The following is a 27,388-nucleotide window of genomic DNA, read 5'->3' on the forward strand; positions in this document are numbered from 1 at the left end:
AGGGGGTCCCAGCCGCTGGAGAGGCCCCGCGGCGCGGTGGGCCCGAGCTGGCCGCGCACCCAGAGGACCAGTTGGACCCGGGAGGGCGCGTGGCCGTCGCTGCGGGGGGAGCCCTGATGGAGACACCGAGCGGTGTCACCAGAACCTCGCATTTATCGAGTAGTTTCTAAAACTAGCAGCCTGAGGGGTCAGCAGAGCTATTTGAGGGTGAAGGCAGGAAACGGACTTGTGAGCATCATCAAAACCCTGTCGGTTTCCTGTTCCTCTTTCTGGCTGACAACTTGGGTTTAAACTGCTGAGAAAGCACTTGGGCTGTCGCGGTGGTTAGGGCTCCAGATGTTAGATCACCTGCTTCGGGAGCTCAGCTGAGGCTCGCAGATGCACTTCATCCTAGTCTTTAACTAGTGTCCAGCCTTGGGCCCCGAAGCAAAATGGAAGGTTATAAAATGAACCCCTTGGTCCAGCTCCCAGGCCGGGAGACATACGCTGCAGGCCTAAGCTGTCTTTCTGGTTAGAACTGATTCTCCTTTGGGGCTGCCCCAGGAATTTCAGAAATGACGGGGAAGATCGGGGGGACCACGGATTCCTTAGGAGCAGTTTGTTTCATTTCCCTGCAGTATCTTACGGAGATGCCGGTGGATCATGGGCAGGGCTTGCGGGATGGTTGCCAAAGGCACCGAGAAGCAGGGAATCAATTCATCAGTCAATGCCATCTGGTGTGAGAATGCCCCCTGGCTCAACTCTGCACGGGCCAGCCTATGGCTGAGCAGACAGGAGAGGTGGGGACACCACTGTCCCCTCTGCCACAGTGCAATTGGCACACATGCGTGCAGCTTAGGAAGGAAGTCAAGTGGATGTGTCCATGTCCCTCGGGGTGACACAGCTGTAATCAGCAAATACATCATGTGGGGGGGGTGGGGAGAGACAACTCATTTTATCTGAGGACATTTTGTTCTAAATTTGGCCTAACTTTGTTCTTAGGCCAAAATGGATTGTCCAGGGCCCCAAAATACTAGGTGGGGGAGATTCCTTCACTTCCTTTGGTCTAGGAAGCAGAGGATGGAGAATTAACACCCCAAATCTATTACAAACCTCCTGACAGCCAGAGCAAGACGGCCAACCCCTGTCCCTCACCTCTAGGCTGCAATAATTAGCAGAAAGAGAAAATCGGTCTTTATGAGACTAAAGTGGATTGTCTTCATTTGGAGCAGTAAGTTCCCAAAGACTTAGCTGTGGGTCCCATGAGTTTCCCAAGTTAGGAGGGAGTACGCTGTTGTGCTTGGGACACAGAGAGCTTGAATCCTGTCTCTGCCACTTAATGGCCGCATGGCTTCATGTAGGTTATTTTAGTCTTTTTCCCCATTTGAACATGAGAATTAAGACCCTTACTTACTTCACTGAGTTGCTGTAGGGTAACATGAAATAATGTTTATGTAACACTCCACACTGTGTCCCATTAGTGGTCTTGCTCCCAGTGGGGACTGTGCTATTACACAGATTCTCCCAGTCACGTGGGGATCTGAGCCCTGGGCCAGGATTTAGGAGCCAGGGTGGCTGCAGAGCTTGAGTGGGACCAGCCAGGGAGCTGCATCTCAGGGGGAGCTGAAGCCCTGGTCCAGGCCCTGGTCCAAGCAAAAGGTCAAGCTCAAAGGAGCCAGAGGGGGGGAGGACACTGTGAAGCAATGGGTTGGAAACTGAATAGACCAAGTGGAAGCGGATAGACTCCCAGTGGCTGGCAGGACCTAAGGCCTGGAGACTAGTCCCCGAGGCCCAGACATGTAGCAGAAGGGCTTTTTATAGCACGACCACAGCCTGGATTCCAGCGAAGAGGGCACTGTGGAGGGCACTGAGCCGGTCTGGATGGGGACACAGGTCCTGTTGTCAGGGTTTCTTCCCCTGCCCAGCCATGGGAGTATGGCAAAATCATTCAGAAGATCCGGCCCCTGATAGAGCCAAGGTCCTTGTCATCTTGTCACAGAAGTCCAAGGCTTCTCTCTAGGGCCAACTTAAGAAACCCCCGTGAGGGTTCTTATTCACACATCTCACTAGGCCCTGGCCACACCCAGCTTCACACATACCTACAGTGTAGAAGGAGACGGTGGTCTGTCTGCCTTACCTGCCAGGAACTCTGCTGAGGACAGACAATCGCCCTTCACCTGCAGAATGACACGGTGCCTGGCCAACCAACCCCAGCAGCTCAGAATTACTGCTGAGGGGGAGCGGGAGGGAGAAAAGCTTGGTAGACATGCATTCGCAGCGCTTATAACTGCGGAGGTGCTACTCATGTTATCAGTGTTTTTCCTTACTCGCTCACTTTACTCAGATACCTCGGTTATTTCCAGGTGTGTGGCTCTTGATCCTTTAAAAGGGCATAAGTCTAAGAGCATCCACTAGATGCCAGTGCCAAGTTCAAAGTGGACGCTTGAATTTAGTCCAGTGCCTGGCTTATTCCCCAGGCGGCTGGGAGTACATTCAGTTATTTCTGATGCTGACGGTGGTGGCTCATTTAGGAAAGCAGGAATAAGTCTTCTTTGATCCATCTTTTGTGATTGAAAAGTTCTAAAATCACATTTCTCTCTTTGTTGACCCAAATGAGGAGTTCCCGAATTAGGGGGTCATGGGTACAGGTTGACAGATGACACCATTCCCTTTCTAGCCCCATGGCCCACCAGCCCCTTTCTGCAGGAGACCTACTCTCCCCTTCACCCTTAGAGGTAGGCTTTTTGTGGTAGGGTTAGTATCGCCACTTCACACTGGATTTATGGAGTGGATTTCTCCTCAGTTTCCTCCAGCCATGTGTTGCTGAAAATTTAGGCTGCCTTGGGCCCAAGCCCATCCAGGTGAAGTAATTTACAGCCTCCTTTCATCTACTCCTTCTCTGAGGCTCATCAGGCCTCCTGAGAATGATAGGATGTTGTATTTCATAGAGAGCTCCTGGGGTTCCGTCTCTGTGGGGTCTCGCTATCTCAGATGTGGAGTGAGGTAAGGCATCAATTTAGATTAAACTTGAAGCACTGGTCACATTCTAGCACCTTGAGGGCTTGCCAACAGCTGCTCTCTTGTCTTAAAAATGTATAGAAATTGTAGAATGTTTATTATTCTACATATTTGACAAGTCCATTTACAGGACCCAGGTAACACTCACACCCCAAATCCAAAGTGTCCTGTAGGACACTCTGAAGAGAGAAAATTGTCCAAGGTTGAAGGCATACATAGTAAGTCCTCACTTAACACTGTTAATAGGTTCTATGACTTAAAGTGAGACAAAATATAATGAAACCAATTTTACCATAGGTTAATTAATATAAGTAAGAGTGAGGTTCCTATGGAAACTAATCAACATTATAATGAAAGAATGTTAAATGAAATGACATTATTCAAGGACCTGCTTTATATATCTGCTTCTGTTCAGTCAGTAGAAGACCACTGCGGGCCTTGAGGTTCCCTTCCTGTCATGGCCACCCCTGTAGGCATGTTCTATGGCTCATAAATCCACCCAATCTACTGTGGCAGAGTTTGAGAGATGGTTAATGGGATAGCTCTGGCTGGACACTTGCCTTTCTCCCTGCTCACTCCATGATGAAGAAATGGACTACCTGGCAACCTCAGTCATTCAGAACATGGATCTAGACCAGGGACTACCAACAAAGACAGATGTGTAATCACTTTGCGTGTACGTGTTCCATGTCCCCAGTGAGACTTTTTCCCCTACCAGGATAGGTAAGCATCTTATTTTTATTTACATCATCTAGAGACACACCTACCATGTTGTCCAGTACACAGCTGGCAGAAGATAAGAGATTTTCTGGGTGATGAGAGTGGAGTCAACACCTGCTTTGGTGGTGTCCACTTAGCAAATGTCATTGGTCCATCTACTGAAGTCATCCCGAAAGAGCTTCCTCCCTTATACAGAAAAGTCTCTGCTTTTAAAAAATAATGCCTTTCCCCCTTCTGTTTATAGACATCATAATTGCTTTTGAAATATTTGGAAGCAGCAATCATGTGGGCTTTAGAGTAAGACAGACCGGGACGGAATCCCAGTTCCGTTTCTCTGTGGCCGGAGCCCCTGCAGCCTACTAACCTTCCTTTAATTGTCTTTAAAACTGGGATGGCGATCAGAAAGGCACAGGCTGTTGAGAGGCGATGATAACACAGGTAGCCTGGCCCTGAGGAAGACTCAGTGATCATCTGTTGAATTTAAACAGGGTGAACTGGATCATAGTCCCTGTGCATTTTGACTCTGAGTTTGGTTAGTTTTCACTCTGACGAGTTGCCACCAAGCCTGATCAAATTCACAGAAAATGCTCTTTGGTTCCTTACTCCTCCAACTACCTTTTTTTCTCTCTTTAAAAAATATAACACATCTGGGATCTATTATGTGGTGGTATATCTTTCAGTGTATGTTTCTGCTAATGCTTTAGTAAACAGAAACTGCATGAATGTTGACTGCTCAAATCCAGTAGCCGCTAGCCTGCCTTGAGTGAGGCTCAATATAAAGTTAAACATTGTAGGATTAAAAAAAGTGGGTCCATCCAAAGGGGAACTCTAGCCTCCGTTGTATCTGAATCACTTTTTACAGTTACAACAATGCTTTTAACCAGATCCTACTGCTTAGAGTAGAAAAGTTTTAAAAGTTTATGATAGCCTTAGTCATATCAAAGGCAAGTGTATCAGGAACACTCCTGGATGCTAATCTCAGTTTACTTACCTAAAGGTGGATTAAACAAATAGAGGGCTCTTTGTCATTGTTTTCATATTTTCTCAAACAGAGACCTTGGTTCAGGGCCAGTATCCCTGTGATTCTTTTGTCTTTTCCTCATGGTTGTAAGATGGCTGCTCTGGCACCAGACATCAAATCTACAACCAATTGAAGAGCTAGGAATGAGGAGGAAGGACCAGCCACATGCCATATATATCCTTTTAATCAGAAAAGCAAGATGTTTTCCAGAAGCACTGAATAGACTTAGAGCCCATGGCCAGAGTTGTGCCACAGGGCCACGACCTTCTTCTGCAGGGGAGACTGAGAAAGTGAAATTTTGCCAATTCGGGCCTCTGTAGAGGAGGCAGACAAGACAGAAATTGATGAAAACGGGTGTTACATTAGCCAATCCCTAGTGTCTGTCATCATGAACCTTATAAAAGCACTTGTGGGCTGAGTCCTACAGCAAATCTCTCTAAACTAACTCTAAAAAACAACAACAGATGTATCAGGCTAGGGAACAAAGAACTTTGGAATCAGACTCACCAAAGTTTCGGTCTTGGCTTTGTCATTTCCTGAGGGGTATGGCCCTGGACACATCACTTCTTCTCTTTGAACATCTATTTCCTCACTTACAATAATACTTTGTCCCAGGGTTATTGTGAAGATCAGATGAAAGACTATGAAAGCCTTTTTTATGCTGATCTCTCCTCTGCACATGTACATTATGGTGGAGATAAAGGTGGTGGGCAAACGAATAAGCAGAAGAAGAATATGAGAGCATGTTCTGTACCACACAGAAAAGCCAGGCCAGTAGGTCCATGATAACCCAGGTCTTTCTTTCTGTGTTCCTTCCTTCAAGCAGGTCATGATGTCATAGCCCACACCCTAGACTGTGACCTCATTATGTCATGTTCAATTTTGCATCTCTAGGGCTTAATGCACAATGGTAGGTGCTCAGGGAATGTTTAATGAATGAATGAGCTCCCCTAGAAGCCTGGACTAGTTGGAAAATGAGGAAGTTGTAATTCAATCAAACGTGCTTAATAAAAACCAAGTTTCTCAGGGAACTATTCAGCAAATATTTAAGAATAAATAGGCAAGGAATTTCGAGAAGGAGGTGGTGGCAATACAAGTATAGTTTTCAGATCTTCTCAAATTTCTGTAGAGCTGCTAGAAACAAAACCCAAAATTCATGGGCTACGTTTGCAAAAGAATGGGTGACAAGGTATGTCCTCAAACCCAAAAATATAGAGTGATGGATAAAACACCGATAACCATAAGATCTGCATTGTCTCAATCTGTGCTGGAAAAGCAAAGGAGGCAGGAAGGTGACTGAAGGACCTGAGTACAAAAGAAGCTCAAATAGCCATTCGTCATTCACTGAGAAGCACAGAGAGGTAATTTGGGAACAACAGCTGACACAGACATTTCAGTAGGATTTTGTCCACGAGGATACTTAGTGAAAACTAAAAATCTTGTGTCCATCTACATCCTATGAAATCTTGAAACTGACAGCCATTTCCTGCTTTCAGGACAAGGCCCCACACTGAGACAAAAATGCTAGGAGTGGAATCAAATTTAGTAGGTTAGAGACAATGCTAATGACGAAAGAGAAGTTTCAGATAAAAGTAGAGGAAGGAGGGAAAAACAGGAAATTTCAGAGAGAAAATTTTTATATTTTTAACACGACCTGAAAACCACAGAAGAATAAGCTCTGTGAAGTTGAACATTTTATCTGAAGAAAGCTACATTCTTCTAAAATTAGCAGAAGCGAATTTCACATAAAAATGAGCAATAGAAAACTATGGACGTCAAGTTCCATGAAAAGTTGTTTTAAGAAAAAAGAAACTAAGACATCTGAATATCGCTATGGAAAATGCAAACATGCCAGAAAGGCATGTTCATAAAACAGATCAAAACTCCAATCTATTGCTTCAAAATGAATAAAAGACATTAAGAAAATGATATAAGACATGAAAGAACAAAAAGTGGAACTTGAAAAAAACTCAGAAACAGAACTGAAAAGATAATTTAAAATAAAAGAGCAAATCATTTTAGAAATAAACTATAAGGAATAAATTATAAGGAGCACAGAACAAATAAGCACAACAAGTGATGCTTTTACAGACACAGAAAGTAAAAGGAGCAACGTTTTTTTAAATAAAAAATAAATGAAGAAAGAGGGAGAAAGTATTCAAGAGAACATGGCAAATATTATAATTAAAGAAGATCCAATGTATGAATAACCAGAGTCTCCTAAAAAGAAAACCAAAATTAGGGAACAGAACAAATTCTAAAAAAAATGTAATTCAAGAAAACTTTCCTGAAATTAAATAACATTTGGAACTTCATATTGAAAGAGCATATTGTGTATCTGAGAATATTAACATAGACTGAATGATAGCAAGAAATATTACTAGGTTTAAAATTTAGAAAAAAAATCCCTTGGCATCCAGGCAAAAATAGCTAGTAACTCATCAAGGAAAGAAAATTAGATTACCTCCAGACTTTTGGGCCACACTTTTCAGCAGAATAAAATAGAATAACGTATGTAAAATGATAAGTTTAAATGCAACTATATTTTCAATTATATTAAATGTAAATGGTCTAAAATTTTTTTAAATTTGCCTTTCTCAGTATTCTTTCAAATCACCCCTCCCTCCATGTTGCATTCAAACTGTGTCTTGTGATGGCCGAGTGTCCTGGATGAGTGTGAGCTTCCTGTCCATCCACCAGTTGTAGCAGACCTCTGCATTGTACCAATGCAGGATCCTGATACAATGTATGAGTGAGTTTTCTTGCCTCTTCTCCGGAGCAGAAGGGTTTTTACTAATTTCAGTGCAACCTATAAAGGCTTATTTTCTACCTCTCCCCATGTTGCAGCCAACATTTGCCTTGAAGTGAGGGAGAGTTTCTTGCTTGTCTCACAGTGGCAGTGATCACCACCATGGACTAACGCAGGTGTTTTTGGAATGAAAGAAACAGGAAATACATATATGATATGGGAGGAATTAAGTAAAAATCCCACAACTCTAAATTTGAATCAGAAACACCATTATAAGATATTTCATATTTACAAATACATTTATTTCCTCATTCCATCCAACAAAAAGTCTGGAAACATGACTATTGTAGTCGCAATAAGCATCTGTAGTGCCCAGATTGTGATCTTCAGATATCATTTCCCATTGTAAGAAACCAGGGTTTCTTGGAGATGTAGCTCATTCTAAGTTTGGGGTGGGAACTACGCAAGATGGGGCTAGAACATCTTGTCCTACCAAACAGAAAAGATGCTGCCAAAGATTAATAGGGTCATGTCAGAAGGACTCAGCTGCCAATTTTAAGAGATTTCCACTGGTCAAAAATAGGACAACTTGAGTTTGAATAAAGGTAAGAAATGCAATGTCTTTAAATCCATTAAATATGTTTAAATTCATGAGTTTATAACGATGTATATTTTTAAAAATTAAAATAGTCAGTTTTAGAGGGTCATAAAGAACCAATTCATTATCTTGAAAACAAGTAAATAAAGGGAAGGAATCAAGAATTTGTCCTTTTATATATAAACTATGCAACTGGGTAACCAAATAATAGATGAGAGAAGCATCTCTTTATAAATTACTCCAGCTAAAAAGTAAAATGAGATATAGAATTAGAATGTCACCATTTTTCAATCTCCAGTGAATTAATGGGTCTAGGCAATAACCCTCAAATGTTGTTGACATTACAAAAAGAGAGACGACTAGACATATGCTATCTAATGAAATAACATGCCACTTCCTATGGTCTTGCCAAAATGACTGAGTCAACGTTTTATCGGTCTCTGGATCCAGCTTCTGATTTGCAGATTATACAGAGGAGAGAGAGACATGTCAAAAAGCACCATGAGTACACATTCAGCAAAATCCAGACAAATGGGAAATTCCACAGGTCAAACCTCTAAGGATCTTTAACAGATAAATTATAAGCCAAAGCAAGGGATGGAGGGAAAACAAGTAGATTAAAAGAAAATTTAAAACATCAAAATGGTGAGTGAGTGAGAATAAACTGTAGTGCTAAGAATGTACACTTGGGTAACAAAATCATAAAAAAGGCAGGAAAGTCATTACTCTAAAAGTCAAGATAGTGGTTATTTTTGGAAAGAGGAAGGGGACACATGTAAAGGGCTTCAGGAAAATCTGGTAAATTTCTATGTCTTGGTCTGAGTGTTAGCCTTATAATTCACTAAGCTGTATGTTTGGTTTTTATAATTTTCTGTATCTGTGTTTTATTTTACAGTTAAAGTTTTTAAAAACATTTAACAGTGAATTGCATATGGCTATGTGTGAAAATGAAATACACTATAATTTTTTTAAAAAAAGAATAAATAGGCAGGAAGTAAGACTATATTTCAGGTCGAGTTATATTTCCCTAAGTGCCTTTATTAAAACCCATTTCACAAAATCTTTTCCTTCCTTAAAAAAGCCTTTCAGGAGATTCTGTGCACCTTTTTTCTAGACTTGCCAAGCTAAATAGCTAGAAAGTATTTCCTTTTCAAAGTCCAAGGAACATGCAATCCTCTATATAATTAAAAAAAAAAAAGTATTAAGGTTTCCAATCCCCCACTCTCTCCTTCCATTTTAGAGGGAAAATATATGGTATAAATGTGCACACACATATTTATGGAAGCTGTGTGAACGCTATAACGTAAATGTAGAAGTGACATTCAAAGGGGAAACCTTCATGAAAAAAAAGAAATCTTTTTCAGGTAAGAGTTAGAGGGTGAAACGATTTCATCAAAGTTTAAATACATTGAAGAATTTTATTTGCCATCTGAGCTGTAATTTCAAAGCCAAAATGTGAGCCCAATATGGGGATTTTAGCAACAGCTGACCTTGCTGACTTCTGAAAGGGGATTCCAGGCCCTTCCTAAGTCTTTGAAGTTCTATTTTGCTTTGTCTTCTGATGTTTGACATAATCGGCCCATTGATGCCCTGTGCTGTCTTGTGAACGTGAGCATTTGCTCACAATTCCATGTCAGGGCCCAAGACAAGGAGGGGTTCAGATCCCTCTGACACCAGGGTGGCTGGTCAGGAAGTTCTCAAATGCGCAACAATGTGAACTTTGAGCTGAACCGTTGCCCGGTGGGGTGCCTGTTCTTTCAACCTCTGTAGGCTCAGGTCTTCAAAGGCTGGGGCATCTGTACCCAGTGACCTGTATGACTGGCCTGACACATCTTTTTCCCATGGGGGTGGGGATAGGGAGCTGGATCAACATACCTTATACACCTTCATTTCTCAGATTTGAGCCAGAACATGTGTGAGACTCTCCAAGGTCAACAAGTTCACTCCCAAGTTGCATTGGTCACTGAAAAAGCATGTTTGATCTGCAGTAAGGTTAGTTCCTGCTCTTTGGGTTAGTACTGATTATTATAATAATACTGGCATACACTCAGATGAGTGTGGACATTGTCATTACAACAACCACATGGGTAAATATTATTATCTTCATTTTATAGGTGAGGGCACTGAGTGAATTCACCCAAGATTGCATATGTAATTAGTAGCAGAGCTGGGATTTGAACTCAGGCAATTCTGGCTCCCAAGTTTATTCCCTTAACTACCATGCTATAGTGCTTATGACTAGGTAGTAAACAGTCAGATTTCGCTCTATATAGTACTGCTGATAATAGCTACCATGTAGTGTGCCCCTCCATGTATCAGGCACTATACCAAGCTTTACAAACAATTTGTTTAATTAGGTAGATGATATAGATATATAGATATATAGATATATAGATATATAGATATATAGATATATAGATATATAGATATATAGATATATAGATATATAGATATATAGATATATAGATATATAGATATATAGGTAAGGACACATACTTGAAAGCCTAACAATTAAGAGCTAGCCTCCAGGGACACTGTCTGAATTTAATCCCAGCAGTTTACCAGCTGGGGGACCTTGAACAAATGATTTAGAACCCCTGGGCCTCAGTCTCTTCATCCAAAAACAACCCCTTCATAGAAATACTGTAAGAATTTTAAAAAATGATTTATGTAAAGCATATAATACAGTTCCTGGCACAGAATAGGCACCCAATAAATTAGATATTATTATTATTGTATTGCATATAATACATAAAGTATGTAATAATATGATGTTATATAATATTATTATTACTGTTATATATACATAGATGGTCTACTTTCTCAACCAATTCAGAAAACTTGGTAATGGGGAATAGTGTTTTTCAAAATTTATCAAGGCCAAAGGTTACCCCCAAATTTATGCTGAGCTGACTCATTTTCACCAAAGAGATCAATATCTGAGATATAACCCACCAAAGTAGATTGGTGAGGCTGGAGCTAGAAGTAAGCCTTAGGATAATAGACCCCCCCCCCCAGCCCCCCCCCCGCACAAAAGCACTGTTCTGAGCCATGCAAGTCCCTAACACTCTAGACAGAGGACAGTTAGTATTCAACTCTCATTGCCATGGCAGGTGCTGCTCGTCTGAGGACCCACAAAGGCCAGGTGGACCTCTGATCACAATTCCCAATTTACTGATCTTTTCTTACCTGGACTCTGGTCCTTCAGAGATCAAGTCTATTGCCGTCCTCATGGCCCCTGCATAAGCATCCAACATATCCAAGCCCCATTTGATGTTTCAACATACATTCCTTGCAAAGGAGATGTGACTATATGATAACACAAGCACAAGTAGAGCATATGGAGCGGGTACTCTGCACCAGGGACGGTGTTAATTACTGTATGAGCATTCTCTCTCTTGATTCTCATGGCTCTACATGGCAGCATTAGATCACCCGTAGGTCCTGGATCTTCTGAACGGCAGAGGCATCTCAAGCCCAAATTTATCTACCTCCAGGGCTCCTCTGTTAATTGCTGCACTCTAAGCCGGCCTCATCCATTTCTCAGTTCTCGCATACTTTCTCTCTCCCTTTGCCACCATCTACCCTCTACATAAGAAAAGTGACCATACAAGTTTCTTCTCTTGGGATTAATTCTTGGAAAATAGCTTGTGTGTCCATTTGGTCTTCTCTGAGCACCCACAATGTTTGGTATGTAATTTCAGTATGGCAGCATGCTACAGTGGCCTTCTTCCCTCATTAGGCAGTGGCTTTTTGAAGGCAGAAACTTGCCTTACTCGCCTTTCTGACCTTAGCACTTAGCGCAGTGCCTGACACATGGCAGGGTGCCAATAAATATTTGAGAATAAACAATTGGATGGGTGATTGGATGCACACATAAAGTGTCTCAAGTGACTTCTCTTTCCTTGAGAAATCACTACTAAGTCCCATGTCCTTGATCACCAAGTAGTGACTGCATTGCTACAGCACTTACTTAGCACAATGTCTGAAATATAATTGGTGCCCAGTAAGTTTTATTGAATGAAAAAAACACAAAACAACATACACATATTTCAGGCCTCAAGGCAACACAAATCACCTGGGAGATCTATTTCAACACTATTTGTTCTTTCAGTTCTGAAATCTGTTGCAAATGAAGCCATATCAGCAAGACACTAGGGCCTGAGCTGCATCTCATGAGGCCCGAGCTGTGATGCGTTGGCATCAGCTTATACTGAAGAAGCTGCAGCCTTATGACACTTTCTATCACATTCCTGTCAGGCTGCCATGAAAATCTCATTCATTACATCAGAGTTGGGGTCCTGTCTGGTTTTCATGCTAAAAATCGATGGACTTCTGAGGCACTATTCAGGTTTTATCTTATATACTTGGTGAATGGTGTAGTTGTCTTTTTTTTCCCTTTCTGTTCTGGACACTAAAAATTCAAGCTGTTTGTCACAGCAAGGGAAAGGTCTTTTTGTAATGCACTTTTTCAAAGTTAGTCTTGGCTCCATTTCCTTTCCTTACCCCACTTTCCTCCCTTCCTCTCACTTGAGAGAGTGATAGTGAGCAGGCCTGCATGAAGTGAGGGAGAGGTCTACTGGAAGATCTAGGACAATGAGAATGCAGGCGGAGGGGCAGCAGGTACAAATGCCCTGCAGGAGGAGCAGGCCTGGAAAAACAATGGGAGGGAAAGCTTGCAGGGGAGAAGGCAGAATGTGTAAAGGCCCTGAGGCAGGAAAGTTCTTGGCTTCTTGGCATGTTCAGCAATCCCAAAGCTGGCTGCTCCAGCACAGCCAGAACAGTGAGTGAGAGGAGTGAGAGGCAGGGCCTGAAGACTTTGTGGACCTTTGTCGTCCATGCTGTGGATTTTATGTTTTATTCTACATGAAATAGGAACTACTAAGGTATGTCAAAAGTTGTTTTTTGTAGTTGAGTTGAAGGTAGCTATGTAGGGGCAGGAGGGACAATGGAAACAGAAGTGTGCAGGGCCAAGGCACATTTTGGAAGTAGGGTAGAAAGGATCTGGTGGTTGATTAGATGCAGAAAGTGAAAGAGAAAGAGGTTGACAGAAATGGCTCCCAGGATCTATGGACAGCTGGTTGGGTAGAGATGTCCTTTATCAAGAAGGGGGACTATCAAGGGGAAACAGGTTTGAGAGAGGGAAGAGACCTTAGCCAGGTTTATAAACCATGACAATAGAATATTATTATTATTTGTATTTGATGACAAGTAAACATACTCAGGAAAAGTTATTTCACTGGCTCACGATCACATATCTAGTTAGCAAAGGAACCCAGTTTCACACACAAGTTCATCTGAGTGCTACCCCAAACGGTGTTGTTTCCCTGACAGTTCTCACACAGCTTCTTCAGAGGAAAGAAGTGACCAAAGCCCTCTGTGGGGATAACATTTGGCCAGCCAGAGACATGACCCCAGAGCCCCTCACAGGCCACAGCCTCTAGACTAGGAGACTGCCAGTCGCCGCCAGTCACACAGTTCTGGTGGGAATGGCTTCTTCTCTCAAAACTTTGTGGGGACTGAAAACTATTAACTTAGAGCTGTGGTCTCCAGTCTGGTCCCTGGACCAGCAGCATCAGCATCACTTGGTAACTTGCTAGAAGTGCAAATTCTGAGCACCACCCCAGATTGACTAACCAGACACTCCGGGGTTGGTACCCAGATCTTTGTTTTAACAAACCCTCCAGGAGATTCTGATGAACACGCAAGCTTGAGAGTCACTGAATGAAAGCATCCGGTTTCAATGGATCTGAGTTTTTGCCTCTGAGCAGCCCTTGCCCAAATGAGTGCAGTATAATCCCAATAACAGGCCGACTCTGGGCCAATGGGGAAGCAACTGCAGAAGCTGGATGGAAGCTCGTTTTCCCCCATTCAATTCTCTTACATCAATCTGCGTCCAGAAAGGAAATAGTCTTTTTTTTTTTTTTTTTGTAAAGGGACTGTTGTTTTGTGGCAAAAGGAATGCTTTGCTAATTTTAGGAATAGCTTCAGTATGGACAGGAACTCTTCAGGGAAGGGGACATTTTGACTTGAATTTTGAAAGTGGTGTTCCCTGAATGAACAGAAAAGAAAGTACTTTTAGTAAACCTTAGCTAACCGAAATCCCAGTGCGAGAAGAGAAGTCGTGCGGGAACCATTTGTCAAGTCCCCTCAGTGGCAGTTGAAAGAGCCTGGAAGACAGTGGGCCTCAAGATTTTGCTTTGACGGGGAACTTTTTCAGCGTATATTGGCTTTAGGGGGAGGCAGAACATCTGGCTTTTGGGTAGGACAGACCCTTGGGAATATACCTGAGCCCTCCTGCTCCGTGCTACCGATCAGTTGCATTGATTTCCTCCAAGTATGACCCTGGAGACCAAGTGCCATGTTCAAGATGATCTGCTTCGCACAGACTGAAACTGCTGTCCCATGAGGGTTCCTTAATTACCTTGGCTTCCTGTCAGATTTGACCCACGTGAGTCATTGGAATACAAGCAACAGCCCATCTACCACCTTCTGCTTAGAAATGTTTGAGGACATCCCATGGCCTCTAGGATGAAGTCCAAAATGGAACGGAAATGGGAAATTTCTAGATGTGCCAGCAGCAAGAAATCTACTCAGTTGTCATAGATTCATTCATTTTCTCCTTTACGATTGATCTTAAACATCCGCCTTCCAGATGGTGATGATGATAACAAATGGGAGAAGATGAGGATCGGTTAAGTAAAGCAACAATGCCCTAGCAGAAATTTAAAAATGAAAATTGGCTTTTATTAGCAAGTTCTGGTTTGGGGTTGCAAGAAAATCAGTCCTGAGACACTCATGCTATCTCCAGCCTCTGGGATTGGCTCAGAGATGGCCATGTGTCCCAAGTCAGGCCAGTGAGACCTGAGGGATATTTTGTTGAGGCTCCTGGGAAGAAAAATTTTCAATACTGAAAAAGAGGCTCCTTCATGCCCTGGGGGCTGTCATATATGGACTGAGGCAGTCATCTTTCTTCTATTCAGAAGACCACACTGGGCCACAGAAAAGCACAAAGTCCAGTGAGTCACAAAGAATTGACCAGGACCATGCCAGGTTTTGCAGTGTGACACCCCCCCCCCCCATGATGAAAGCCCCGCTGGCAGGAGCTGGGTGCTACTCACAGGCACCTGAGTGGCGGTCCTGGCCCAGTGCCTGGCAGAGGGAAGGGCTCAGCTCAGGGGGTGGGGAAGGAGCAGGCAGATGGATTTAGAATCCGGGGCTTTCTCAGTGCCTTTGGCTGAATTGCAAGCTTAACCTCAGGCAGGTAATATACCTCGTAGGCTGAAATTCAGGGACATACAGATCAAATTTTTAAAGAAGTGACTCGGGTAGCATGTTGAGGAGGAAAGTGTCAGGAGAGGACAGGGACAGGGAAGTGCAAAGGTCCTGGTTTCTGGGCAGTGCCCCGGCCAGGATCACATGTGTGGGGTTGTCCAAGCCATGGACACAGCGTTCTCCTGTGGGTTTGTACACGCTGAGCCAGCAGGGCGTTCGGAAGGAGCCTGGAGGAAGCGTTAGACCTTTATTAGCTTAAGTACTTTACCAGAGTCTAGATTACATCCAAACCTGGAAGTTTTCAACAGCAAACTTACAGTGGCTTTCCAAAAGCTTGAGGCTGGCCTTCCCCTCGGTCAAAAAGAGGACTGTGCCAGTTAAAGCTAAGAACCAGAAAACAACTGTGTAGATTTTAAAACTTGTATCTGATGAGGTTTTTTTTCATGCCTTTCTACTCTGCAGACATCCAGCAATGCTGTAGAGATAGGTCAGGTCCAACCCACAGGCTCTGGCTCTTTCTGAATCAGTGGCTGCCTTATCTTAAAGGAACTTCAAGGTCCAGTTGAAAACAATGCTGGGTTAGATTTACTTGAGAACTGATTTAACTTGGCCAAGATGCTTGGCCTCCTGGGGCCTAGAGCCTCTCATCTATAAAGTGAGGGGTAGAGCTAAACCAACATCGAGTTCCTCTGTATTGAGAAATATCATTACATGAAATGAAAATCCAAACCACATTTAGAGAAAAAAGAGCTTGGGATATGAGACAGCCTAGGTCCATGTGTGACCCCAGTTAACTCACTGTAAAGCTCTAAATCTCAGTTTTATTTTCTATAAAATAGAAATAATCTCAGTTTCATTATCTATGTTACGGGGATTTTAGAAGGCTTCAAAGAGATGATATAGGCAAAGAAACAGCATGGAGTAATCATTTAATTAAAAAATTAATTCAATAAATATTTATTAAGCATATGCTACATGCCAAGTACTGTGTTAGCCCCTGGAAATAGAGTGGTGAGCAAACTCCCTGTCACCCTTATCTTCATGGGGTAGGCAGGCCACAACTTAGAAATTCATTATGAATGTATAATTGCCAGATGCGATAAGACCTGCAAAGGAAAAAAATAGGGTGCTGTGACATAGGCACAATCTGTCAAATTCTTGTCCCAACTCCTCTTTTTATTCAGCAATGCCACCAAAGCCACCATTCACCCAATATATTCCTCATGGTCCTTTTCATGGCTCACCAAGGAGAATGCATGACCCCAAGCTAGATTTCCCACTAGGTTAATTTTCCACTTTTAGAGGTCTTTGGGAGTTTAGCTGATTTCACTTGCAAAACATGCATAAATAATTCAAGACTATTCCTGGGATTGGGAGGCAAATCTTTGGACTGATATTGCCAACTTCATGTTCTTTCTCTTAAGTCTACATTACTGCTCATCTCTGCTGAGGTAGATTTGATTAGTCAACACATCCTGCCCCAGTCATCATCTACAAAGCTGTCTAACTACAAAGAATGAGGGCTTTCTGCCCAGTCTGACACCCACCTGGCGCCAGGTAGACGCGGGGGCTCCAGGAGAGCAATCCAGCTGGTGTTGAACTTGTCCAAGAGCCAAATTATGGGAGAAATCCCACTCTGGTAGCGATGGGAGTTCAGCTTCATTAGGCAGATAATGTTTGGCATCAGAGAGAAACTTGGACATGTGACCTCTAAGATCTGTGCCACTATTTTCTTTTTTATTCACAAATGGGAATAATCGCAGCCTGACCTGTGCTGTGTGCAGTTTTCATTCATGTGTGAGATGATGTCCTATGACTTTTTCAAATTCATCACTTCGTTTACACATCTAAAATCACAGTCCTAGTTCCAACCTTATCATCTCCTGTCTGGATTAGTGCGGTAGTCTGCTAATGAATCTCTCTTCTCTCAGTCTTGTTCCCAAATCCCTTCTAATCCAGTTACACTATTGCTTCCAAGTTTAAAATATAAGTGATAGCCTATTGCCTTCTGCTTAAAACTGTTCGATAATATCCCACTGTCTTCGGGGCAAAGTCCAAAATCTTCAGCGTGGCATTTGTGACATATACTGTGAGTTGCCCACCCACAGGCCATTCCTCCCCTCTCCCATACCAGCAGAATTCAACTGAAGGTCTGGTTCCAATGTGCCCAAACCAAGGGGAAAAATGATGATTGTTCTAAGCCAACTATAGTGATCATAATCCTCTTTGGACCAAGGGTTCTGGTCAATGGTAGAAGGGAAAGTCTACTGGGGTTTTAGGGAAAGACTATTTTTTTCTCTATGAGAGAAGTATGTGTAAAGATGGCCCATTTTCTGACACAGTTTGGGGCTGTGGCAGCCATCTTATGACTAAGAGGAGAGAAGTAAGATAACAAACTCATCCCGCTTTGCCTAGGACTTTCCAAATTTTAACACTAAAAGTCCCATAACCTGGGAAACCAGGACAGTTTGTCACCGTAGGCTACATCACTGGCATTCTGAGCAAGATAAAACAAAATGATGTGAACAACTTGATGACCGTCATTGAGCTGCTGAACCAATTCTGAGGTTGCCTTTCTCAATTCCTCTTGTGTAAGTTCTCTAAATGCCTTCATCACAAGTTTTGTAACTTGAAGCTTACTCTGGACTGTTTTTCTTCTAATAGTCTAGTTTGAAGAGTCCTGGGTCAGAGGAGATGGGGATCCTGCTGGAAGTTTGGACAAAGAGGTAAGTAAAAACTTGCTAGTGGTTTTTACTCTGGTAGGGAAAATACCTAGAGGGGATAAGAGATGTCTTTGCATCTCCAAAGGCCTATCTTACAGAGCTGGGAATGGTCTGTTTCCATTTGGCCCCCCCAAAATAGAACTAAGTTGAGGGTGGCAGCTCTTGGGCAGCAGAGATGTCAAATTGGGGTTGGGGGATGGGTCACATTCACCTCCCAGAGAATATTTTGTCTGGCTTTATGAAATGTTTAACATAAAGCTAACTTCAACCTTGAAATTTTACACAAAAATAAAGAGTTCCATTGTCTCTTAAAAGTTAAGGGGGTCTGGAAATACCACCCTTTGGGAGAGTAATTGGGGAGGCTGCCCTAGGTTCTGCACTTGGGCTGGGGAGAGAGCACCCCTGGGGTGCTCCTTTTGAGAAGTAAAAGTTTATTAAAATGATTCAAATCCAATTTCTAATTTTGATATATAACAATATCCCAGAGGAGAGCCTCTTTTCAAGTGTGACTCATTGGGCGCTCCACATGAGTTAAGCCACCCCAGGCCCAAGCCAAGCTCTGGGTCTGGTAAGTCGGGGCCCACATTCCTGCAGGGCTATAAAAACTACTGGTGTAGAGTAGCTGCCATTGCTTTGGAAAGACATCTCTTCTCCAGTTAACTGCATCCTCCATGACTCCTGTTTTTAGCAAGACCACATCATTCATTTATTTACCAGCTTCTGGATGATATGTCTCAGTTTCTGAGCTCTGCTATAGGAGAATAGATTTGGGCTTCCCATAGGAAGAAATGAATTATTAACTATCTGAAATTTTTTAGTGGAATAGCTTCTAAAATGAGATAGTGAGTTTCTCTATCACCACAGGCATTCAAGAGGAAGCCGAACCACCACCCATGAAAGGAAAACCAACATGGATTGAAAGTTGGTTTAGAAGATGCTCTTTGAGGTTCCCTGCTTCTCTGAAAGGCACAAGTCCTTGAACAGCTAGGAGCAAGCAGGACATGCAGCAAGAGGCCTGAGAATTAGAAGAAAAAAATAATTGGCACCTTATTTCAAGGTTGAGTCCAAAGCAATCTGGCAACTTTATCCAAAGCAGGAAGAAAAATTTTAGTGCACACCAGACTTGAAAAATAATCAGCAGTTATTCCAGGAAAAATAATGTCATTCATTTGCTTAGTGCCATGTGGTTTGAAGTGCACTTTCACATACATTATCTTGGTCCATCTTCCTTACTCTACTATAGGAAAATAACCATTAATCCAATTATACAGATGAGGACACTGAGGTGCAGGGAAATGGTCTCTCAGACCAAATAAGTAAGCAGTAATCAGGACCCACATCTAGGTCTTGGCACTCTCTGTCTTGTCCAGAACCAAGCTCTAAGGGTCATCAACCTCAACCTCCTGTCCTGATGATGTCCCTCTGGGGAGACCCCATTGATGGTAATCTGCCGAAGCAAAGACAGGCAGTGCTACAACCCAACTGTCTGTCCATCAGCCTCACCTAGACCATGTTCCCTCAACAGGAGCCCAACCCTTCTGCTATAGAGGGTGGGCAGGTGCTACGGTCTTCCCCAGAGTGGCCCCCATAGACCTGAAGCCCGTGACTAAGCGGACTCCTCATCTTTTCCATCTCTAGACAAAATAATTGACTTAACCTTTCCCCCAGGTGACAGCTACCCTCTGGAGTATCAAACACCCTTTTCATCTAACTGCAGAATGCCAGAGTGCCCACTTAAAAGCTCCTCTTTCCAAAAGCAGTGGGGCTTTTAGCAAGTTGAGCTCTTCAAGTAGCCCATTAGTGTCCTGAAAGGAGCAGCAAGAAACGCGATTAGACCTTTGACCTCAGGCCTGAGTGAGGGCTTTGAAGAGAAGGGAATGGCCAGGCCCTGACGTCAGGTCAGTCTGTCCCTCTCACCCTTCGACCCTGGGCGTGGCCTCAGCTGCTGCGTCAGAAACAGATTTGTGGTCCCGGGGCTCTCTTGGGAATCCCCTTCTGACCTCATCCTACTTTACACCCCAAAGTCTATTGCTGGTGAAACCTGGAGAAACTTACACTCGCTTGACTAAAATCCTTGGACCACAAAAAGTCTTCCTTTTCTCCACAAACGGGACTTGCAAAGAGTTAGACCCAAACTATGTTTCGTCTGGTTTACGATAGTCCAACAACTACCTTTCTGAGCCTTCAGGTTCTTCACTAGAAGAGGGAAGAGACATTCCTATATATTTGAATGGCCACTGAGACACATGGAATGGAGCCTGTGGAAAGCTTTTGTGAATTGTGACCTGCTTTGGGAAGGTGCAGGAAGACCAACACGATGGCCACCTCAGCCACGCTTAAGATGACCTCCTAGCCGGCCGGACCCCATGTCTCCGTTGAACCCGGCCCAGAGCAGGGCCCGGTGACGGTGACGGTGACAGGCAGGCTGGGAGGCCAGCCGTGCGTCCTGCTCAGCTCCCTCTGCTCGTGCACCTGCCCGACCAGACGGCTGCCGTCAGTGCGAACAAGCCTCTCAGAGGAGCTGCTTTTGTCACTGCACCTGCCCGCTCCACTCTACTCGCTCTGCCCAGGCCCGTGCCCCTCACAGGGCGCTGTTCACAGACGGCAGGCGCTAGAGAAAGTCTCTCCCTGGGGCCCATTTGTTTCTGGGCGGAGGTGCCCCCCGGCTGCTTAGCCGTAAATGGGGCCCCCAGCTTGTTCCTCCATCTCTGCCTTTTCAAATTTCCCTGGAGTCTGATGTCTGAAGCAGAATCTGCTCCGCTTCCCCACTTTAATTACTTGGTCTGGAACTGGGTGTTTCTCTGTGAAGCATTTAAGAAAGGTTCTCTATCAATTTGTAGTGTACTATTTGTAATTTAAAAAATAATTTTTTGTGAGTGAAACTTTTGCAAAGTATATTAATAAGCTTTAAGAAAGTTGGGGATAACTATATTTACATAAAGCTGCACAATTTCTAAGCAACTCCACCTTAAATAATAGACACGTCTTAATCATAGGGGTATGTATACATGAACATGCGGTAGACTTTTTTTCTCCATCAACTTTACATCTCTTTTACTGCTTTCATTTCCTTTCTTTTTTATTAAAGTATAGTTGACATACAATATTATATGGGTTTCAGGTGTACAACATAGTTATTCAACATTTACACCTTACAAATTGATCACCGCAATAAATCTAGTAACCATCTGTCACCACACAAGTTATTAGGATACTATTGACTATATTCTCTAGAGAATTTTTATTGATAAGCCAAACCAGGCACAAATAGACATCTCTTTGTAAGCATAGATCAGTAGACTGATCGCAGTATTGAACCCAATTCTTTATTCTTCCTTCAGGTGACTCTGGAGTCCCTCCAACGGGCAGAGTACATTTCCTTATCCCATGCGACTTGCTTTGGTTTAAAGAATGAAGGAGAAGTGAGTGTGTGCCTAGGTCTCAAGGGAACCTGTGTGCATAAGTTTGCCCTCTTGAGCTTCTACCTTTGCCAGATGGAGAACGTGCCAGAGTATCTGGCGGCCCCAGGAGGGGTTGAGGGGCAGGTGGAGCAGAGCTGCCCCAGATGAGCAGCCCCAGCCCAGTTCTGCTCCACTGAGCCCCCCAGTCCTATCTGCAGACAAGTGAGAGAGCCCATCCAAGGTCATCTGAGCCTGGATGACCTACAGACACATGAGCTACGATAAGAAATGACTGTTGTTGTAAGCCACTGGTGTTTCAGCTGCTTTGGCACATAGCAATTGCTAAATTAACACCAATGACAAGTCCCTGGAGGATTAAAAAGATTTATCTCTCCCTAAAATAAACTCGATGTTAAAAAAGAAGAAATTTTAGGAAATACATTAAAGTTTTTCCTTATTACAGAAAATTAATTCATTCCAGAATGCTTGGAAAATACAAATAAGAAAAATGAACCATTCTTTTAATCCTGAGAAAATCTACATCTGCTAACATTTTGGTGTTATAGTCTTCTAAAAGCCAAAATGGTTTTGTTACTAAGTTACTAAGTTTAAAAATAACAGCAATAAATCACAAAGAAAATTATCAATAGACTTGAGGGGACAAAATGTGATATATCTGCATGTTTCAAGGGAATACTAGAAAACAAAGCAAGAAAAAACTCGGGGGAATATTTGTAACACATATGACAAAAGTGGTCATATCTTTGGAGCATAAAGAGTTCATTTCATTGATAAGATATGTGATCCTGAGAGCTAGATTGTCAAAGGACGCCTATAAGATATTGACAAAATAGACCCAAAACTGGTAAACATCACATGGGAAAATACCAAGTCTTATAAGCAAACAATAACATGCAAATTTAAATGACACTCAAATATTACTTTCCTTAAAATATTAGAAAACAAAATTTAAATGACATTTAAGGTGGGAGGTCGCAGGGTACAAAAAGTACTCGCATACATTACTGGTGGAATGGTAAATACATGTAACCTTGGGAAAATAAATATGGCTTCTTAGCTTTAAAATATGTTTACATTTGACCCAGTAATTTCACTTATGGGCATCTATCCTAAAGGCATAATCCAAAAATACAGTCTGAACTCTGTATAACTGGCGAACAGTGAGGTGATCTTTAAGTAAATTATGATATGCACAAATGATAAGATGGTAGGTAGCTACCAAAATAGGGAGCATGAGACATTTAAATAACTTAGTAAAAATGCTGACATTTAATATTAAGTGAAAAATCACCTCTCAGTTAACATGGAATGTAACTAAAATTCTGTACAATAAAATTCATGGAATACACCAAAATGCTCCTAGCAGTTTGCTTTGTTTTGGATGGTGCAACAATGAACAGCTTTATAATTTGTTTCCATCCTTTTGTTATCAACCAAGTGCAGACGTCACCTTGGCCCTCTGAGCATATGCCTGGGAAATGTGACACCCATGGCACCTTGCAATTAAATTATTTTCCTAAAAAATGATCTCCATGATAACCCTGGACTTGGCCTTAGCTATATGGTACCTGTGGTGGTGAGGGTCTCTAAAAGCAGAACCCTGCCCTGGCTGGCTGTGCAATCAAAGTTTGCTGGTTTGATTCCTGGTTGGGGTGTGTGCTGGAGGCAACAGATTGATATTTCTCTCTTACATTGATGTTTCTCCCTCTCTTTCCCTCTCCCTTCCTCACTCTCTAAAATCAATAAAAATATAAAAAATAAAAGCAGAGCCTAAGATGAGGATTCTTGTGAAAATGATTTATTGGTGGAATGGTTTTGAAAGAAGGGAATGAGGCATCAGGATAAGACAGGGGAAGGAAGCTAAGGAAGGACTCAGTCCTGGCTGGAGATGAGCTTCAGCTTGGTCCCTGGGAGCTCTGGGGCATGACTTAAGCTCTTCCTGTCTGTGCCTAGCAGTCATCAGGTTCTGGCTCTCCTTCCCTCTCCATTCTCCTTCAGTGTGGGCATCTCCTGTTTGGTCATGTCCATTCTTTGGAGAAGGAGGCAATTCTGGCATGTCACTCTCAACAGTGGAGTTGAAGGGGTCTAGGAGGAACACCAACCTCAATGCCATAGTGCCTCTCTCCAATTTCTCCTCTTGTCCACTCATTGTTCACCTTGGCCTTATTGGATCTGAACCACATTCAAGGCTAGATTTGCTTTGTTTCTTGGCTCCCCATCATCTTCAGCCACGTCTCTCTGATCCAAAGTGTGACAATGAGGACATCTTACAAGAAGCTAGGCATGGATAAAATTGGAACTAGGTAATTGAGCACTTTTACTCCATTGAAGGTGTTGACTCTACTCTCTGCTCACCACAGAGAACCCCTGACCTGAAAGCTGAGGCAGGATGGATCAGGGTCCTCAGCCCAGCCAGAGGGTTCACACTTATACTTGAGCTCAGGGGATGACAGTCATCCCAAAGCCCAGGACTTCTAAAGACTGTCATCCCAAAGCCCGGGACCATTTCACCGGGAGCATGAAGGTGACCACATTGGCTATACAGAGAGAATGGGGAAACATTATTTTCAAAAGCACGCGAGGAATAAAGAAAACTCTGCTGACTCAGATCTATTAATCCTGCTGCTGAGTTTTCCAGCCTTTTGTTATCTCTTCCAGGAGCCACCATCTAGTGATCTGTAAATACTTACTGAGGACTGAAAGGATAGGGGAGCAGAGAGTTTTCTAGGTTAATCGGTCACGAGTGAAGGCAAACTCCTGGATGTTCTCAGAGTGCTCCTCACACAGTAAAAGATGGGGCTGCCGGGGGAATAGAGGATTCAGCCAATAGGAGTCATTGTTGGCGGAATCTCCTTAGTGCTTCGAATTTATCCTGCAGTTAACTAGGAACTTGTGATGGTTCTATGGACAAGAGCATATGAGACAAGGCATGACGAGCCACAGTATACATATGTCCCTGGGTATGTTTTTATGAAATTTTTTATTACCAAAATATGTTACACTTACGCCTTTGCCCTTTCAGTATCTGATGCTCACTTCTCTATCCCCAACTGCGACCGTAGATCATTTTACACTGTGTGTGTTGACCTCAGGAGAATATATCCCCACTTAGACTGGAAGCTGCACTGGATCAGCACAGTGAACAGTTGAAAGGGCTCATTCCCAGGAGACTTCCATTTCCCTCCATCAATGAACACGTTGCCCTGACCCCTCCCGTGGCACCTTTTACACACTTTGGAGGAGAAAATAGCTCATAGTTCAATCAGTTTCACATATCAGCTTGTCAAGTTTTTAAATTAAAAATATTATTTTACAATTACAACAGTAGCTCATGTGGGGAGGAAACAAGATGGCGGCGTAGGTAACGAGGTCCCCGCCGCCTCCCGCAACCACATCAAAATCACAACTAAAATACAGAACCACCGTCACTCAGAGCCTCCCGAAATCCGGCTGCACAGAAGCCCCACAACCAGGGAGCTGAAGAGGCACCGAGAGCGGGAGGAGGGGCGGAGACGCGGGCGGATGGGGGCTGAAGCAGAGACACTGCCTCGGGCCTACCCCCAGTGCTGCGGGGTAAACCCGGGAGGGAATCTCGGTGGCGGGGGTGTCCCGGAGGAGGGAGGAGGGACAGGTCCCAGCCCCACAGCAGGCCCCCAGCCCAGGGCTCCAGGGCAGGGAAGAGACGTCCCCACAACTCCGGGCCGTGAAACCAGCGGGGACTGTCCCTGAGGGTCGCGGAGGCTGCGGGAGCCCCAGCAGCTCCTCTAAAGGGCCCGGCGCGGACTCACTCCGACGCTCCCTCTGAGCCCAGCGCCGGGCAGCGGCCTGAAAGGACCTGGGACACTCGGGGAGGAACTGACCTGCCTGAAGTCCGGGCGAGAGGTGGGGGGCGGCTTCCTCCCAGGCAGAAGGGCTGGCGGAGGCCATGGCTCCTGTGGCGAGTCCTCCCCGCACACAGCTGGCAGGCAGGCGCCATGTTTGAATCGCCAGCACCTGGCTCACACCTTTGGCCCCGCCCCGTGATTCCCGGAGGCCCCGCCCCTCCACCTGCAGCTCATCCAGGCCATTTCCAGGGGCTTTTCTGTGCAAGTGGCCTCTCAAGCCTCAGGCTTAGGACTTTCCTAAAATCTCTCAAACAAGCAGCAGCGGGCCCCATACGTCTTGATAAGCGGCCCCAGGCCTGGCACTAGCGGCAGCTGCATTGGCTCATAGCTGGGCCTCTCCTGGGCACCTCCAAACCCAGCACAAGGAGCAGCCAACTACGGTTTGCTGTGGAGCTCATGCTGGGTGGCCCTGGGCAGGGCACTGGCACAGGCTGACTGTGCACCTCCCGGGAGGCCCCAGAGACTATGCACCTGGTGGTCAGACTCGACCACGCTGGATTACAACCCTACCACATCCATGAGTGACACTCAAGGGGCGCACTTGGTGGACACCAAAGCTCCACTGAAGTAAATCCTGCTCCATAGGGGTGTCTCCAGCACAGCAGCTCTTTGGCTGTAGTTGCAGCTGGTCCTCACAGCCGATTGGCCTGGGGATCAATTCCTCCCAGTGATGCCAGCAGTAACTGAGGCTCAACTGCAACAGGAAAGTGCACACAGCCCACACAGGGGAGCACCTAGAAGGCCCAGCTCAGGGGACTGGGGAGGCTGAGCTACTGGACCCTTCAGGACACCTACTACACAAAGCCACTCTACAAATTCCAGGAGTCATAGCAGCTCTACCCAATACATAGAAACAAACAACTGGAAGCAGCCAAAATGTGGAGGCAAAGAAACATTTCACAAAGGAAAGAACAGAAGAAATCTCTAGAAGAGGAACTAAATGAAATAAACCAAGCAAGCTAACAGATACAGAGTTCAGAGTTTTGTTTATAAGGATGCTCAACCATATTAGTAAGAGTCTTATGAAACAACTTAGAAAATCGATGACATAATAAAGTACCAATTTGAAATGAAGGCTACATGAACTGAAATGAAGAATAAATTACAGGGAATCAACAGTAGAGTAGAGGATGCTGAGAATCAAATCAGCAATTTGGAACATGAGGAAACAAAAAAACACCCAACCAGAAGAGCAAAAAGAAAAAAGAATCTAGAAATATGAAGATAGTATAAGGAGCTTCTGGGACAACTTCAAGCGGCCCAACATTCGTATTGTTGGGGTGCCAGAGGAGAAGAAAGAGACCAAGAAATTGAAAACCTATTTGAAAAAATAATGACAGAAAACTCCCCCTACCTGGGGAAAGAAATAGACTTACAAGTCCAGGAAGCACAGAGGGTCCCAAACAAGAGGAACCCAAAGAGGCCCACACCAAGACACATCATCATTAAAATGCCTAAGGTTAAAGACAAAGAGAGAATCTTAAAAGCAGCAAGAGAAAAGCAGTTAGTTACCTACAAGGGAGCCCCCATACGACCCATCATCTGATTTCTCAACAGAAACCTTGCAGGCCAAAAGGGAGTGGCAAGAAATATTCAAAGTGATGAAAAGCAAGAACCTACAACCAAGGTTGCTCTACCCAGCAAAGCTATCATTTAGAACTGAAGGTCAGATAAAGAGGTTCACAGATAAGAAAAACTAAAGGAGTTCATCACCACCAGACCAGCACTATAGGAAACGTTGAAGGGTCTTCTTTAAGAAGAAGCTAATGAACAAAAGAATCTGATGAACTAAATAGATCCAGAGACATTGATGCATGCAACAGACGATCATATCTCAGAGGGAACAGGGAAGGGGGGTGGAGGGTGGGAGGAGATTAACCAAAGAAGTTATATGCATATATGCATAACCCATGGACACAGTCCATAATGGGGTGAAGGCCTGGGGAGGGGGTGGGAGTGAGGCGGAGGGGGTCAATTGAGGGGAAAATGGGACACCTGT

General features: G+C 43.9%; 1 long non-coding RNA gene across 1 annotated transcript in view; it reads left to right on the plus strand.

The window, feature by feature from the left end:
• LOC308552982 overlaps positions 1 to 23,286 on the plus strand; it is a 65,913-nt gene extending 42,627 nt beyond the window's left edge. The window contains exons 2-3 of the long non-coding RNA XR_013998165.1: positions 18,025 to 18,086; positions 18,948 to 23,286. This is a non-coding gene — a long non-coding RNA (uncharacterized lncRNA). The remainder of the gene's footprint in view (positions 1 to 18,024; positions 18,087 to 18,947) is intronic.
• The last annotated feature ends 4,102 nt before the right edge of the window (positions 23,287 to 27,388 follow it).

The sequence above is a fragment of the Miniopterus schreibersii genome, assembly GCF_964146895.1.
Source record: "Miniopterus schreibersii genome assembly, chromosome: 2".
In the NCBI taxonomy this organism is placed as follows: Eukaryota; Metazoa; Chordata; class Mammalia; order Chiroptera; family Miniopteridae; genus Miniopterus; species Miniopterus schreibersii.